Source organism: Loxodonta africana, chromosome 16 (genome assembly GCF_030014295.1).
Source record: "Loxodonta africana isolate mLoxAfr1 chromosome 16, mLoxAfr1.hap2, whole genome shotgun sequence".
Classification (NCBI taxonomy): Eukaryota; Metazoa; Chordata; class Mammalia; order Proboscidea; family Elephantidae; genus Loxodonta; species Loxodonta africana.
In genome coordinates this window covers 24,525,399-24,541,350 of record NC_087357.1, presented here as the reverse complement: position 1 = coordinate 24,541,350, position 15,952 = coordinate 24,525,399, and the positions used below count along the sequence as shown (strand labels likewise).

General features: G+C 45.5%; 1 long non-coding RNA gene across 1 annotated transcript; it reads left to right on the top strand.

Annotated features, from left to right (window-relative positions):
• Window positions 1-1,376: 1,376 nt before the first annotated feature.
• On the top strand, window positions 1,377-14,644 carry LOC135227897 (uncharacterized). Its single transcript, XR_010318065.1, has 2 exons — window positions 1,377-1,833; window positions 3,783-14,644. It is a non-coding gene; the product is annotated as an uncharacterized LOC135227897 (long non-coding RNA).
• Window positions 14,645-15,952: the final 1,308 nt, after the last annotated feature.

Sequence of the window (15,952 nt, the reverse complement as noted above, 5' to 3'; positions counted from 1 at the left end):
TTAATTGTATCAATTATCTATTGCTACATAACAAACCACCTCCAAAACTTAGTGACTTAAACCTATCACCACTTACTTGCTCACAATTCTGTGGCTGACACTCTGGGCAGGGCTTGATTGGGATGGCTTGTCTCTGCTCCAAGTGATTTTAGCTGAGTTCACACTAGCATTTTCAGACAGTTGGCTGATTGGCTGGGTGCTCCACATGGCTTAATTCACATGACTGGAAACTGGCTGAGGCAACTGGAGGCTTAGTTCTCCAACAAATGGCTTCTCCAACAGGCTAGCTCAGGCTTCCCCATGTGGCAGCTGGGTTCCAAGATGGTGAGATTGGAAGTTATACATCATTTTCTCAGCATTATATTGGTCAAAGCAAGTTACAAATCAGCCCTGAGTCAAGGGATGGAGAAATAGCGCCAGTTCTTGACAGGGGAAGGTGCAAAGATTTTCTGGGCCTTTTTTTTTTTTATCCACTATAATCATTATTTTCCTGTACCTAACAGTATGCACAGTTGCCTGACTCAGTATGTATTCAATACATATTTGTCGAAGAAGGAAGTAAATGGATAATCAGAGGAGAAACTGTAGGCCAGAGAGGAGAAATGACTTGCTCAAAGTCATACAGCAGGTGAGTGGCAGAACCAGGACCAGAAATTAGGTCTTCTGATGCCCAGTCCTGCCTCTTCCCATTGTACCAACCTGCTGACAGCTGCCTGAGGTGGGGCTGAATTCTCCTAATAAGTGCTTCACTCCTCAGCTTCCTTTGAGCCTCTGGAGAGGTATCTAGAATGCCAGGAATGTGTTTGCTTCCTGGAGAATCAGAGATGGGGAGAAGGGAGCACTTTTCATTTCCTTGGGCATGGTATATCACAGAGAACAGAGTATCAGCAGCCCTTTTCGTTGTGTGTGGGCAGGGGCCAGGGTAGGAGGCCAGAGACAAAGGTGGACCCAGTATGTTGCTGTTGTTGTTAGGTGCTGTTGAGTTCAGTTCTGACTCATAATGACCCGATGTGCAACAGAGCGAAACATTGCATGGTCCTGTGCCATCCCCACCGTCATTGCTATGTTTGAGCCCATTGTTGTAGCCACCATGTCAATTCATCTCCTTCAGCATCTTCTTCTTGTTCACTGACCCTCTACTTTACCAAGCATGATGTCCTTCTCCAGGGACTGTTCCCTTCTGATAACATGTCGAAAATAAGTAAGACAAAATCTTGCCATCCTTGCTTCTGAGGAGCATTCTGGCTGTACTTCTTCCAAGTTCATTCTTCTGGTAGTCCATGGTGTATTCAATATTCTTCGCCAGCACTGTAATTCAAAGGTATCAATTCCTCGTTGGTCTTCCTTATTTATTGTCCAGCTTTCACATGGTCAGCGTTCCACCATTTCAGAGGGTAGCATATGATCAAGAACCAACGATACTAAAGGAAGAAGTCCAAGCTGCACTGAAGGCATTGGTGAAAAATAAGGCTTCAGGAACTGATGGAATACCAATTGAGATGTTTCAACAAAGGGATTCAGTGCTGGAAGTGGTCACTTGTCTATACAAGAAATTTGGAAGACAGCTACCTGGCCAACTGACCAGAAGAGCTCCATACACATGCCCATTCCAAAAAAGGTGATCCAACAGGAATGCAGACTCTGGTTTAGACACTGCTTATCTTCCCACCAATGTCTGGATGTGCAGGTGCGTGAGTGCGCTTGCGCATACACACATGCACACACTCCTCTTGCTTCTCTCTTTAAGGCCTGGGAGAAAGCTGCCTCAAGATTGGAGTTTGGACATGGTGACTCTGATTTGGCCTGGACCAGCAATTTCATGGCTTTTGAACAGTGAGTTGTGGGCAGGGAAGAAGGGAGAAAGTCACCTTTTCAAGGAATTGCTATGAAATGTACTTTAGGTCTCTTTCTATTTTCCTGGCACCTGAGGGAAACAGGGCCAGCAGGCACCATGCTTCCTCCAGCCAGGAACTTTCTTGAGATGGCTGAGTCACCCACTTGCTGCAAAAGACATCTATTTTTAGCCCAAGGTTCAGGATCTCCCCAGGTACCCAGGCCATGTTTCCTCGTGTCTTTTTGTCACAGCTAGTGTGGCTGGATGGGGATCATACCATGGGGGTCCCCCCCCAATAAAGTACCTCTCCTTCTCCTTCCCTGCCCTGCCCTTGCTACTTTCCTCGAGTTCAAGCCTCATTGCCTGGCACATACTCAGGAAACCCAGGATACAGTGTAGCAGAATGGCACTGGGGGGTATCCCAAGGTGGGTGGCAGTAGAAGCAGCCTACCCTTTGGGGAGGAGTATTTATCACTGACATTGTTTAGAAATGCTGGCACATCACTTTTAGTCGATGTATTATTTTCCTAAGGCAGCCATTACAAAGTAATGTACTGCAAATTTGGTGGCTTAAAAGAACAGAAATTTATTCTCTCACAGTTGTGGAAGCTAGAAGTCCAAAATCAAGGTGTTGGTAGGGCCATGCTCCCTGGGAAGTCTCTAGAGAAGAACACTTATTTCCTTGCTTCTTCCAGATTCCAGTAGGTACCAGGAACTCTTGGAGTCCCTTGGCATGGAGACACATCACTCCAATCTCTGCCTCACATGGCTTTCTTCCCTGTGTGTGTGTCTGTGTCTCTACACAGTCTTCTTCTAAGGGCACCAGTCACTGGATTCAGGGCCCACCCTAACCCGGTATGACCTCACTTTAGCCTAGCTAATTACAACTGTAAAAACCGTATTTCTAACTAAGGTAACAACATTCACAGGCTCTGAGTGGACATCAATTTTCAAATTCATGAATTCAACCCAGTGCTGCCTTGCTTTATTATTGTTTTTAAATTTTCTATGGACAACCCATTGCCATCAAGTCGATTCTGACTCATAGTGACTCTATAGAACAGAGCAGAACTGCCCCGTAGTGTTTCCAAGGAGCGGTTGATGGATTGAACTGTCGACCTTTTGGTTAGCAGCTGAGCTCCTAACCACTAAACCACCAGAGCTGCTATAGGACAATACGTCCCCTAATTGCCTGCGCTCGGGCTGGACCACCTGCACTGCCCACTCTTGGGTACGTCATTGCTTGGAAGCAAAGACTAGAGTGTTCTGGAGTCTGGCAGCCTGACTGAATCAGGTTCCACCACCTCCTAGCTGTTTGACCTGAGCAAGCCCCTCACCTACTCTGAGATCCAGCCTCTCACAGCTCCCAGGTCACAGAGGCTAGTGATAGATTCTGAGGATGTCAGGGCAGGAAGTACACTTAGATGTCATCAAGTCCATCCCCCACTTTATAGCTGGGGAAACCAAACCAAAGGATGGGGCAGGGGTTTGTCTTTGCCAGGTGCCTGGAGACACCTCTAAGACACTGTAGGGTCGGAGCCACCTCACAGATAAAAGGCCAGTAAAAAGTAGCCTCTGCCTGTCAAAATCATTTGAACCTCAGCCTATTATCCCAGTACCTGGAACCCAGTTCAATGTAGTGAAGTATTTCTCAGAGGGACATCTGTGGGCGTATCAGGTGGTACTCATTTAAAAGTGCAGATTCCCGGGCTCCACCCCAGATAGGGGTTTGAATCCAAGCACTGTCACTTACTGTCTGCGGGACTTGAGGGGTATCATTTAAACTATCTATACCTCCGTTTCCTCTTCTGTAAAGTGAGGTTCACCCTCCTCATGCAGATACGAAGAGCAAATGCATCCACACAGGTGAGGTGTGGTGCATGGCACCGGGCACATCAGAGCTGTGCAATGTGTAATTGGAGCTGTTGGTACTCGTTTCTCTTCCCAGGCCTTGGTACTTGAGGAGTGGCTTCAGGCAGCTCCAGGAGACCCTCAGCACCCTCTCCTTTGCAAGGAAGCAGACCTCACCTCTTCCAGATCAGGTCCGTAGCTGTCACCTGCTAATGACTTCCAGAACTTTCTCTGCCAATCCCTGCCAGTGAGTGGCACGGCTCAGAGTAGGCCTCAGATCTGCAAGATGCTCTGCAGTCCACTGAGGACCCTCCCACACCCATCTCCCAACCCAGCTGCTGGGGAGATAGAAGTCACTCAGCAAGAGCACACCGGTCATAGCCCTTTTCTCCTTTCTGGTCTGTCTTAGTTAGCTAGTGCTGCTACAACAGAAATACCACAAGTGGATGGCTTTAATAAAGGGATATTTATTCTCTCACAGTCCAGGAGGCTAGAAGTTGGAATTCATAGTGCCAGCTCCAGGGGAAGTCTTTTCTCTCTGTGGGCTCCGGTGAAGTAGATTCTGAGCTCAGGGACCCAGGTCCAAAGGATGCACTCTGCTCCCAGTGCTTCTTTCTTGGTGGTATGAGGTCCCCTCTTTTTTGTGTCCCTTCTCTCTTTTATATCTCAAAAGAGATTGACTTAAAACACAGCCTAATCTTGTAGATTGAGTCCTACCTCATTAACATAACTACCTCTAATCCTGCCTCATTAACATCATTGAGGCAGGATTTACAACACAAAGGAAAATCACATTAGATGACAAAATGGTGGACAATCACACAATATGGGGACTCATGGCCCAGCCAAACTGACACACATTTTAGGGGAACACAATTTAACCCATAACACTGTCCCTCAGGTCACTAAGTTCAATGCCTGTCAGACTTTTCTGAGAAGCAGACTCCTTTTCCAAGCAAAATTTGACAGGACACCAGGCCCCAGTGCATACGACAGAGAAAAGCTGCACTCTACTAGTTTATGTTTCTTTTCTAAGTTCACCTCTCCAGCATGTTACCATATATTGCTTATAAAATCAGAACACGAGTGGGCTCCGATGTGTGAAAATCATGTATCACTTCTAAACGCGTGTGGTGCTTTTTATTACAAGTGTTCAAGTAGCCTGAAGCGTATTTTGGAAATTTGAATTGAGCATTGGCAAAAGCCATGGCGCCCCCCTGAAAAAATTCCAGGATTTTGTTTAGCACAGTTTGAGCCCCCTGGAAAATTCCCACTTTTTTATTGGACAACGAAGACTGAGCCCCAGGTGGGAGGAAGGGCTGGCCACAGCAATGAAACCTGGGTCCTCACCCTGGCCTTACAGTCAGATGGTCTCCTCGAAGGGGTGGGGGCCATCTCAGATGGCTCTGTCATTGGCCCACTTGGTATTGGATGACAAAGACTGCATGTGGCTCTCAGGGTCAGTGGTTAGGAGGGTGGTGGTGGTGAGGGAAAAAGCCAGGTCCCAAGGCTTAGGGTGAAGGGGTTAGAAAGTCCGTGGCCCCCATTTGGGGGCAGAAAGGGAGGATAGCAGAAAGATTTGGGTTGTCTCATTTTTGGCTGCTCGGCTCTTGGTCCAAACAAATTCTCCCTCTGAAAACAACATGATAAAGATTTTCTCTCTGGCTAGCAGCCTCCTGGGCTATGCCAGAGTCCAGTCCCTGTTTGTCCACAAAGAGGACCCCTAAGGCAAGAGGGAATAAATGACACAGTGGTTAAGAGCTTGGCTGCTAACCGAAAGGTAAGCAGTTCAAACCCACCAGCCGCTCTGCAAGAGAAAGATGTGGCCATCAGCTTCCGTAAAGGTTTACGGCCTTGAAAACCCTACTGGGGAGTCCTACTCTGTCCTATAGGGTTAAAAAAAAAAAAAAAACTGAGTCTAAATTGACTTGACGGCAATGGGTTTAACACCTCTGGGTTTAAACACCTTGGGCCTTGGGCCAAGCCCTGGGTGTCCTAGTGAGTGGAAAAGCCTGGTCATGGTCATCTTTCCCAGCCTGTCCTGCCCCACCACGCCCTGAGCACGTGCCATGTGCCACCACTGCTTCTTCCTCCAGAGCAGCTGCCAAGGTGCTGAGTCACTGGCTTGTTGTCATCTGGCATTCCCTGCTCTGGGAAGGAGGTGCCCAGCCAGGGTGTGGTAAAGTGTCCAGTGCAAACAGGCCTGGGGAGACCCACCTGCTCAGAAAGGTGCTCTTTCCCATGGGGAAGGGGCTGCCTGCTGAGTAGGGGGACCCTACCCCAACCTTAGCCTAGGCTCCCTTCCAGGGACCATGTCATGGGGCCACAAGGCACAAGGGTCTTCCTTTACACAGAGTCCAGGCTCCAGGTGAATAAACAGAGAGGGGTCTTATTAGCTTCTCTCCTCTGCCTCCCAGGAAGTTTCCATCAGAAGGGAGGTAGAAAGAAGGCCTCAGAATGTGCTACAAATTCCTGGAAGGCCCTCCCACTTATTAGCTGTGGGCTCCACAGTGCGGCACTTAGATTATGTTTTTTAAGTTTTTTTTTTTTTCTTTTTTTAAAGTGCATGCAGTTTATTTTCTCTTAAAAACTGAACAGAAGCCTTGGGATCCTCTTTACCCAGCTCCACTGTCCACCAGTAAGCCTTCCCAGAAACAACAGCTGGTAATAGTTTGGGGATATCCTTCCAAAGATAGTCTATACGTATTGTTGTTGTTGTTAGGTGTCCTCAAGTCGATTCTGACTCATAGTGACCTCATGTACAACAGAATGAAACACTGCCCAGTCCTGCACCATCCTCACAATCGTTGTTATGCTTGAGCCCACTGTTTCAATCCATCTTTTTGAGGGTCTTCCTCTTTTCCGCTGACCTTCTACTTTACCAAGCAATTCTATGCATACGTAATGTTATGAACTGAACTGTGTCCCCCGCAAAACATTTATCAATTTGGCTAGACCAAGATTTCCAGTATTGTCTGATTGTCCACCATTTTGTCATCTGATGTGATTTTCCCGTGTTTAAATCCTATCTCTATGATGTTGATGAGGCAGGATTAGAGGCAGTTATGTTAATGAGGCAGGACTCAACCTACAAAATTAGGTTGTATCTTGAGTCAATCTCTTTTGAAATATAAAAGAGAGAAGGGAGCAGAGAGACAAGGGGACCACATACCACCAAGAAAGAAGCACTGGGAGCATGGTGCATCCTTTGGACCTGGAGTCCCTGCACTAAGAAGCTCTTAGACCAGGGGAAGATTGATGACAAGGACCTTCCCTCAGAGCTGACAGAGACAGAAAGCCTTCCCCTAGAGCTGGCACCCTGAATTCGGACTTCTAGCCTCTTAGACTGTGAGAGAATAAATCTCTCTTTCTTTAAGCCATCCACTTGTGGTATTTCTGTTGTAGCAGCACTAGATAACTAAGTCACATAAGTATAATATATAATGTGTATATGTGTATCTGTTCTTTTATTTCTTACCTAAGTATGAACATAGTGTGCACATTTTTCTGGATCTGTTATTTTTATTTTTTATGATAATGACAGATTTTGGAGATGGCTGCAGGCAAGGCACTAGGCCTTCACTGAAGGACATCTGTTGTAACTCCAGCCTTTTCTCCTTTAATGAATAGTCAAGTAAGTGTGCCTGTTTTAACTCTATTCTGCTGCATTTCTAGTGGGCCCCAGTATACCCAGGACAGTGGGGAGGGGACTTCAGGGGACAAGAATATCAAAGCACATGAGCAAATGCTGGCTTTCAAGCAGGGAGGGCAATCCCACCATGTTCTTTTAAGGAGGCCTCAAGTGAACAATGCTACTGAAGAGGTTTAAAGAAGTGGGCAAGGTGGATGAACAAGATTTATTTCTGAAATTATTTTAACAAGTTCTATTATGATTATAAAGTTCAGAGAAGAACACGCTTGGCATTTCTCAAGCTGAAAGAACTGAAGAATAATTTCAAGCCTCATGTGGCAATATTGAAGGATTCTACAGGGAAAATACTAAACAACACAGGAAGCATCAAAAGAAGATGGAAGGAAAACACAGAGTCACTATACCAAAAAGAATTGGTGGACATTCAACCATTCCAGAAGGTAGCATATAGGAGGAACCAACGGTACTGAAGGAAGAAATCCAAGCTGCATTGAAGGCATTGGAGAAAAACAAGGCTCCAGGAATTGGTGGAATATGAATTGATATGTTTCAGCAAATGGACGCAGTGCTGGAAGTGCTTACTCATCTATGCTAAGAAATTTGGAAGACAGCTACCTGGCCAATCAGCTGAAAGAGATCCATATTTATGCTTATTCTCAAGAAAGGGGATCCAACTGAATGCGGAAATTGGCGAACAATATCATTAATATCACACACAAGCAAAATGTTGCTGAAGATCATTCAAAAGCAGCTGAAGCAGTACATCAACAGGGAACAGCCAGAAATTCAAACCAGATTCAGAAGGGGACATGGAACAATGGATGTCATTGCTGATGTCAGATGAATCCTGGCTGAAAGCAGAGAATACCAGAAGGGTGTTTACCTGTGTTTTATTGACTATGCAGAGGCATTCAACTGTGTGGATCATAACAAATTATAGATAACATTGCAAAGAATGGGAATTCCAGAACACTTAATTGTGCTCATGAGGAACCTGCACATAAATTAAGAAGCAGTCGTTCAAACAGAACGAGGGGATACTGAGTGGTTTAAAGTCAGGAAAGGTGTGCGTCAGGGTTGTATCCATTCACCATACTTATTCAATCTGTATGCTGAGCAAACAATTCAAGAAGCTGGACTGTAGGGCATCAGGATTGGAGGAAGACTCATTAGATCACCTGCATTATGCAGATGACACAACCTTTCTTGCTGAAAGTGAAGAGGACTTGAAGCACTTACTGATGAATATCAGAGACCACAGCCTTCAGTATGGATTACACACCAACATAAAGAAAAGAAAAATCTTCGCAACATCAAGATAAATGGAGAAAAGATTGAAGTTTTCAAGGATTTCATTTTACTTGGATCCACAATCCACAGCCATGAAAACAGCAGTCAAGAAATCAAATGATGCATTGCATTGGGCAAATCTGCTGCAAAAGATCTCTTTGAATTGTTCCAAAGCAAAGATGTCACCTTGAAGACTAAGGTGCACCTGACCCTAGCCAAGGTGTTTTCAATCACCTCATATGCATGTGAAAGCTGGACAATGAATAAGGAAGACCTAAGAAGAATTGATGGCTTTGAATTGCGGTGTTGGCGAAGAATATTGAATATACCATGGACTGCCAAAAGAACGAACAAATGTGTCTTGGAAGAAGTACAACCAGAATGCTCCTTAGAAACAAGGACGGAGAGACTACGTCTCACATACTTTGGGCATGTTATCAGGAGGGATCAGTCTCTGGAGAAAAACATCATGCTTGCTAAAGCAGAGGGTCAGCGAGAAAGAGGACGACCCCCAAGGAGATGGGTTGACACAGTGACTGGAACAATGGGCTCAAGCATAACAATGATGCAGGGCCAGGCAATGTTTCATTCTGTTGTACACCCTCCCTATGAGTTGGAACTGACTCAACAGCACCTGACAACAACAACTTATTATAGGAAATTTGGAAAAAGCACTGAAGAGATGTGAAAATAAAAGTCAAGGGGAAGCCTACTTATTTGGAGGTAATCACTATTGATATTTAGTACATTTCCTGCCAGGTTATTTTCTAGATACAAAGGATTTCTGGTGGTCAAAGGGGACACGAAAGAAGGGCATCCAGGGAGGTTCACCTGTGAGCAAAGGCAGGACTGCAGGGAGTCCTAGACCCTGAGAAAACAGTGAGTACAAAGCAGGAGGATTTTAGGGGGCCACCTTACAGGTGAGCCTGGGGGTGGCAGGGAAGAATTTGCCCCTAATTTGGTGGGCACTGGGGAGCCACTACAGGCATGTGGGCACAGAAGTGGAAGATCAGCCTAGTGAGAGATCCAAGGAGTCTGGCTTTGATCTTTTGAGTGGATATTTAAGAAGAAATACTATCAGGCCTTTGTAAGAGCAGGTATTGAGTTCCAGACAAAGGTTACCTCTAAAAACATTAACTTGGGAGTTGTAAGAACAGAGATTAGCCTGAGTGTGAATGAGATGGCTAAGAGAAAGGTGTGGCTTTAGGGCTGAGAGCACAGACTTGGCCTTAGGAAGGTCTTGGTCATGTTCCAAAGATACCACTTACCAACTGTGTGGTGCTGAGTAGAAGTAAACTTATCCTCGCTGGGTCTCAGATTCTCCATCTGCAAAGGATGGACGATGATAAGAATCATACGTACATGAGTCAGTATAAGGATTATATGAGGTGATGCAAATAAGAGCCTAGCATGGTGCTGGGCACACAGAAAGCATTCAGTAAGTGTTGAGAGAATATAGACTGAAAGCAAAGAAAAGGCTGCAGATAGAACGGTACCAGAAGTTGCTGGGAGGAAGAGACACCATTAAAGTTTCCAGAAGAGAGCAGTTTTCAAGATGTGAAGAGAGCTGTCCCTGCAAGAACAGTTCCTGGGGCTTCAGGAAGGAAGAGCTGGCCACAGTGCTAACCCTGCCTGGGAGCCAAGGAAGGACTCAGGACCTGGAAGGTTCTTGGTGGGTGGCGACTTCAGAGTCATTGCTGTGGCAATGTGGAGTGGAAGCCAGGGCCTAAGAGGTCAAGAGGTGGTGGGAAAAGAGGAAGTCAGTGGGGTGAGTTTTACAAGTCTTTAAAGAAGTTTGGCAGTGAAAGGAAAGGGGAAGGTCCTAGCTCTGGGGAAAGGTTGTAGGGAAGACAGAACAAGGAATTTTGTTTTGTTTGGGTGAGAGAATATTTGAACACGTTTATAGATTGAGAAGAAGAAATCAATAGAAGTTCTCAAAGAGAAGAAGTGACTAAAGGTGAACTTCAGTGTCTTCATTCTAAAAGTCAGGGTGTGAATAAGTGATCTCAGGTTGTGTTGTATTTTTTAGCTATTTGGCCCATCTGTGTATCTATCTGTCTATCTGTCTGTCTGTCAATCCATCTGTCCATCCATTCATCCATCTACCCAACCACCCATCCTATCAACACACACTCTCTATAGATGTCTGACCTGGACTAAGTCCAAAGAAGAGAGTGTTGGGGTGAAGGGGGAAGAGAGAGGAGTGGAGAGAGGTACAGAAGTAGATCCTTCCAGGGGCATGTGTTTAACAGGAAAAGTAGAGAGGACAATCAGGCAGTGGCTTAACAACATCACAAAATGACCTCAAAACCCATGTCCTTGTAGCCCTTTGTTATCACATTCTAACACTTACCCAAACCTCTGTCCCCGGTCCCTGGTTTGTGACCCCCAGCCTCTGACCTGCTTTTGTCTTATTATGAACATCCCCTATACTCAGCACTGTGCTGGGCCCACGGTAAGCAATCACTGAATTTGTATTTCTTATATCCACTCATTCAACAAGCATTTATTGAGCATGTACCATGTGCCAGACACTGAGGAACAAGAGTTAGCAAAACAGATCCCTGACTTCATTGAACCAGCTGGGGAGCAAGACCATTGAAGAGTCACTATATAAATTTAAAATTGTAGCTGTCATAGGAAAGAGTAAGGGTTTTTCACAGCTGGACAGGAACAGAGAAGGCCTCCTGGAAGAAGAAACTTGGGCTCTGAAAGAGGAGCAGATGTTTACCAGGTGAAAGCATACCAGCTGGAGCATAGCCATGCAAAGGCAGGGAGGGAGGACAGGAGTGTGAAAGAAAGGCAGTGTAGCCAGGCCAGGGATAGGCTCTAGACAACATGGGAGAGGCCAACAAGGCCTTGTAGACAAGGTAAGGACTTGACTTGTTCTTTATCTTGAAAACAGTGGGAGGCCATGGGAGTGGTTTAAGCATGAAGATGACATGGTCATTGTTTTGGTGCAAAGAGATCACTGGGAAGAAGCAAGTTGCCGTTAGCAGTGCAGTTTGAGCCTCTTGTACAATGCTGTGTATCTGGAACTGGGAAGGGGCTGGCTTTCATCTTCTATTTCAGACATTTCCGTAATTTTTTTTTTAAGTAATGAACCTGTTCTGCCTTTGTTATCAGAAAAAGAAAGTACTAAAAATTATACAACTGCAGAAGAGATTGGGAGCCAGTGAGGGACCCCTGCGAGCCCTGAATGGTATGAATTGTACCCAATACAGACAGACAGGCTGAGTGTGATGGAGCTGGGCTCTGGAGCTGGGCTCTGGAGCTGGCTGTTAGCTGGTTTGGGGGTCCACTGGACTCTTTCCACCCCCATGGGGCCTCTCCCAGGTTGTTTGGGCTAACAGCCCCAAAGGAGGTGCTCTCTGTGCCTGGGTAGCCCACTCCTCCAGGAAAAGTGTGAGGAAAGGAAAGAGGCTGTAGGCCTGAGAAGGAGGCCATGTTTCCTGACCATTGTTTTGAGCACAAAGGCTAAGGAGCAGTCTCCCAACTAGCTCACTTCTCCCTTGGTGCAAGCCTTGGGAAATGGGGCTTCTCCCTGGGGGATCATTGTTCTCAGTCTCCAGCAAGGGCTAGGCCCAAGGGGAGTGTTTTGTTGACAGTGCTCAGCAACCAGGGCTGGGTTTTAACGGGAAGTCAAGTCCCCTGGAGAAAGGCCGTGCCTGAAAAATCCCCAGCTTTCATGGCACAGAGGGCAGACTGATGGAGCCTAGGGTGTCTTCCCTTAGCTGCCTTCCCTTCAGGCAGGCTCTTCCAGAGGGTCTTTGCTTCTTTTTCCAGGGGACAGGCTGACCTCATGGTCCTGGGTAGGGAAGGTCCTTCCCACCACTCTGATCTATTCTGCTATGGGATTTTTAAGAAGTCACCAGAATTGCCCACCAAAGAGTGAGAAGGCCCAGGACCTGTGAGTTTTGATGATTGGGGGATGGAGGGGCCAGGCTGCCTGTAATGCTCAGTGGCCGTGTGTGGAGGGGAGAAAAGGCTTCAGTAGCCTGGCTAAGGAACCTCAGGTCTGGGCCTTCCTGGGAGTAGAGTCTGTGTTCACTGGAGCTGCGCCACTCTGGGAAGACAGGAACATCTGGAGAGATTGTAGAGCTGTTTCCAAAACAGAGAGCCTCAGCCCAAATCTCAGATTGTAGAAAGACAGTAGAAGTTTAGAAGTCTGAAATATTTTGTTTCATGCCCAGACCTGCCTCTGTTTCCTCACCTGGAAGATGGAAATGAAGCTGCCTCTGTCTCAGAGCATGGCTACTGGGATTGAACAGGGTAACCTAGCAAAAGCCCAGCACATAGCTCCCCTCCCCCACTTCTGTGACCTATTTCCACATCCCACTCCTTCCTCACTACTTCCCCTGCGTTTGGAGATCCAGATTCTAACTGAGAGCCAAGGGGGCAGGCTTGGGTAGGCCTCGTCCCTCTCTGAGTCTCTCAGTTTCCTCATCTTACGAAACTGGGAGCTTTGTGGAAAGCCTGGAGGCAGGAGATAGTTGTTTTTGCCTTATAGGAAGTGGAGATGCAACACAAAGACTCCAGCACCGGCTGAAAAGATGACTCGCACTCTAAGAACCCAAGTAGCAAACACCATCTTGTTCCCTCGCAAATGAGGGTTAGATGATTTCAGCCACTCACAGGAGATGTCCGATCGCTTCATCCTGGCCCAGATTAGACATTTACTAGGAGGAGTGGCTGGTTAGTGGGAGGAGGTTGGATGGGAGTTAGGGAAGCCAGTGAGGGTCATCTGCCAGGGGTCAAAGGGCCAGAGAGGTCGCTGATGAGAAACTCCTGAACTGTTTTCCCCATCTTTGCTCTGTTGAAACCATTTTCTAGCACTCTGTTCTACAAAATACTAGCACAAATATAAAAAAACATACATACCCATGAGCATACTCTTCACAAGATTGCTTGTCTTGGCAGGAAGGAACCCAAATGTCCATCAATAAAGAACTGATTAAAACAAACAAATGCATACAACATGCTGCCAAAGGCATCCAGATCTACCGAGACAGTAGCCCACGATACATTATTATGTGAAAAAGCAAGAAGCAAGATTGTCTATATGGTAGGATCTCATTTTATTACTACACATGTTTTGTCTTATAACTGAATATAGTGTATGACATAATTACACACACACATTTTATTAGTATAGAAAATAAAAGCTTGGAAGGATACATACCAAACTTAACAGAGGTGACCTTTGGTGTGGAAAAGATTTTTAAATTTTCTTTTATATACTTCTGCACTGCTTGAATGTCATAAAATCATCCATTGCTGTCAAGTCAATTCCTACTCATAATGACCCTGAAGGAGAGAGTAGAGCTGCCCCACAGGGTTTCCAAGACAATAATCTTTACGAAAGCAGTCTGCCATATCTACAAAGTGGCTGGTGGGTTCAAACCACTGACTTTTTAGTTAGCAGCTGAGTGCTTAACCACTGCCACACCAGGGCTTCTGTCTTAAAATTAGCACATATTATAACTAATTTAACACCCACTTCCCAAATAAGCAAGAAAGAAACTGGAGAGGTCAAATGGTCAACCTTCTTGGAGTAACCAGAGGATCTGAGATGAATGTGACAAACATCCATGTTGCAGGATGGATGCCTCACATGCAATACAAATGAATGAAGCAATAGATCATGAAAACAGTGGTGGGGGGACTGCTCCCTTTCCCTGGTGACCAGGGATCCTGCCAGCCACACCCTGATCCTCCAGTGTGGGCTGAGGCCCTCTGCAGTGTTCAGAAACCAACTTTGCTCCTCGGAGAAGGTGGCACATGTGAGCTGGGTTCTTCAGGAGACATGCCAAGTGACTATTAACCACTTTGCAAACCCTGGATGCTTTTGAAGCATGCTGTTTCTTCATTCTTGGCTACTCACTTAAGGAGCCCTTACTAATGTTAGACATAATCAATACTTGAAGAAATTGAAGCATGAGTTTTATTTTGAGTAGTTATTCTATATGCATATAGGGAGACCATTCTGATTCCAAAAAAAAAAAAAAAAAAGCAAATGGCTAGAAGCACACTAGCTAGGAGCACATTAGTTACAAGGAAGCTTATAAAGAGAAGAGAAGGGAGAATAGAAGATCAACCATTGGCTAATCTTAACATGATCAATCGAACTCTGCCCTTCCCCTTTTACCAAGTGAGATCAACTGATACCAGATTACTCATTGGTCTCTTTGGCCTGACAGCTAAAATTTTGGTTTTCTGGGTAAGAAAAAAATCTTAAAGTCAAAGTAAGATGGCTGTTATCAATTTTTCTCTTTAACACTAATAATTAACCCAGTAGTAATAATAATACTACTCACCATTTGTATGTCCCACGTGCTAAGCACGTGACATGTGTCATTTCATTTTATTCCCATCAGAGTCCAATGAAGTAGATGGGTCTATCTTTTACTTATATTTTACAGATGAGAAAACTAAAGCTTAGAGGGGATTTGTAACTGCCGAAGGTCACATAGCCAGGAAGGGGCAGAGATTGAGTTTAAACCCTGGCACTCTGACTCTAGAATCCACCTCAGAGCCACTATGCGGTGACTTCTTAATGATACATAAAGCAAATAGACACCAGTGATGCTTTTGGACCATGTCTTCTTGGTAAAGCCACCATTAACTGTACAGCAGTTATTTCTCAAGTAGAAACTGAGAGTTTGGTTTGTTGATGTCAGTGGCTCGGGGCAGTTGAACCTTTTGCTGATGTTGAATTATTACCAGGCTGTGGTGCCTAATACTGCCCATGACCTGATTACTACCCAAATATGAAAGAAAGGTGGAAAAAAATAATCATTGCCCACCACGCAGCTAAGCTGGACATGGTGTTTACGTGGTTATAGAAGGTAAACGCTAAGTAATGATACAACCGAAATTACCTTTATTACCGTATTGAGAGGAGAGGAGCATGGGAGTGGGTGTGATGTGGGCAAGGGATGAAAGATCCTCATCCCCTGGGGCAGGAAATCAATAGATAATTTCTAAACTGCAAAGATCATGAAGACACCATTTAAGATGTTATTTAGAGCTATGAAAGTGAATTTTCAAAAGAATCCATTTCAAGAATTGAAAGGGGCTACCCAGCAGAGGCATCCAGGGCTGCAGTTGTTTATAACTGAGAAACAGAGTTTTAATTCTCCTGGAATCCAGATTTCGGGGTCTGTGAAGTTGGAGTGAGTCACCCAGGCCATTGCCCTGAGGTAATCTTTCGAACCTGGAGCCTTGAGCAGACGCTCTGCCAAAAGTCACCTTTAAGTCAAACAAGAGTTTTGTTAATTAGTGAAGACCGTTTTGCCCTGGGCATTGGACTTTGTGAAGAATTA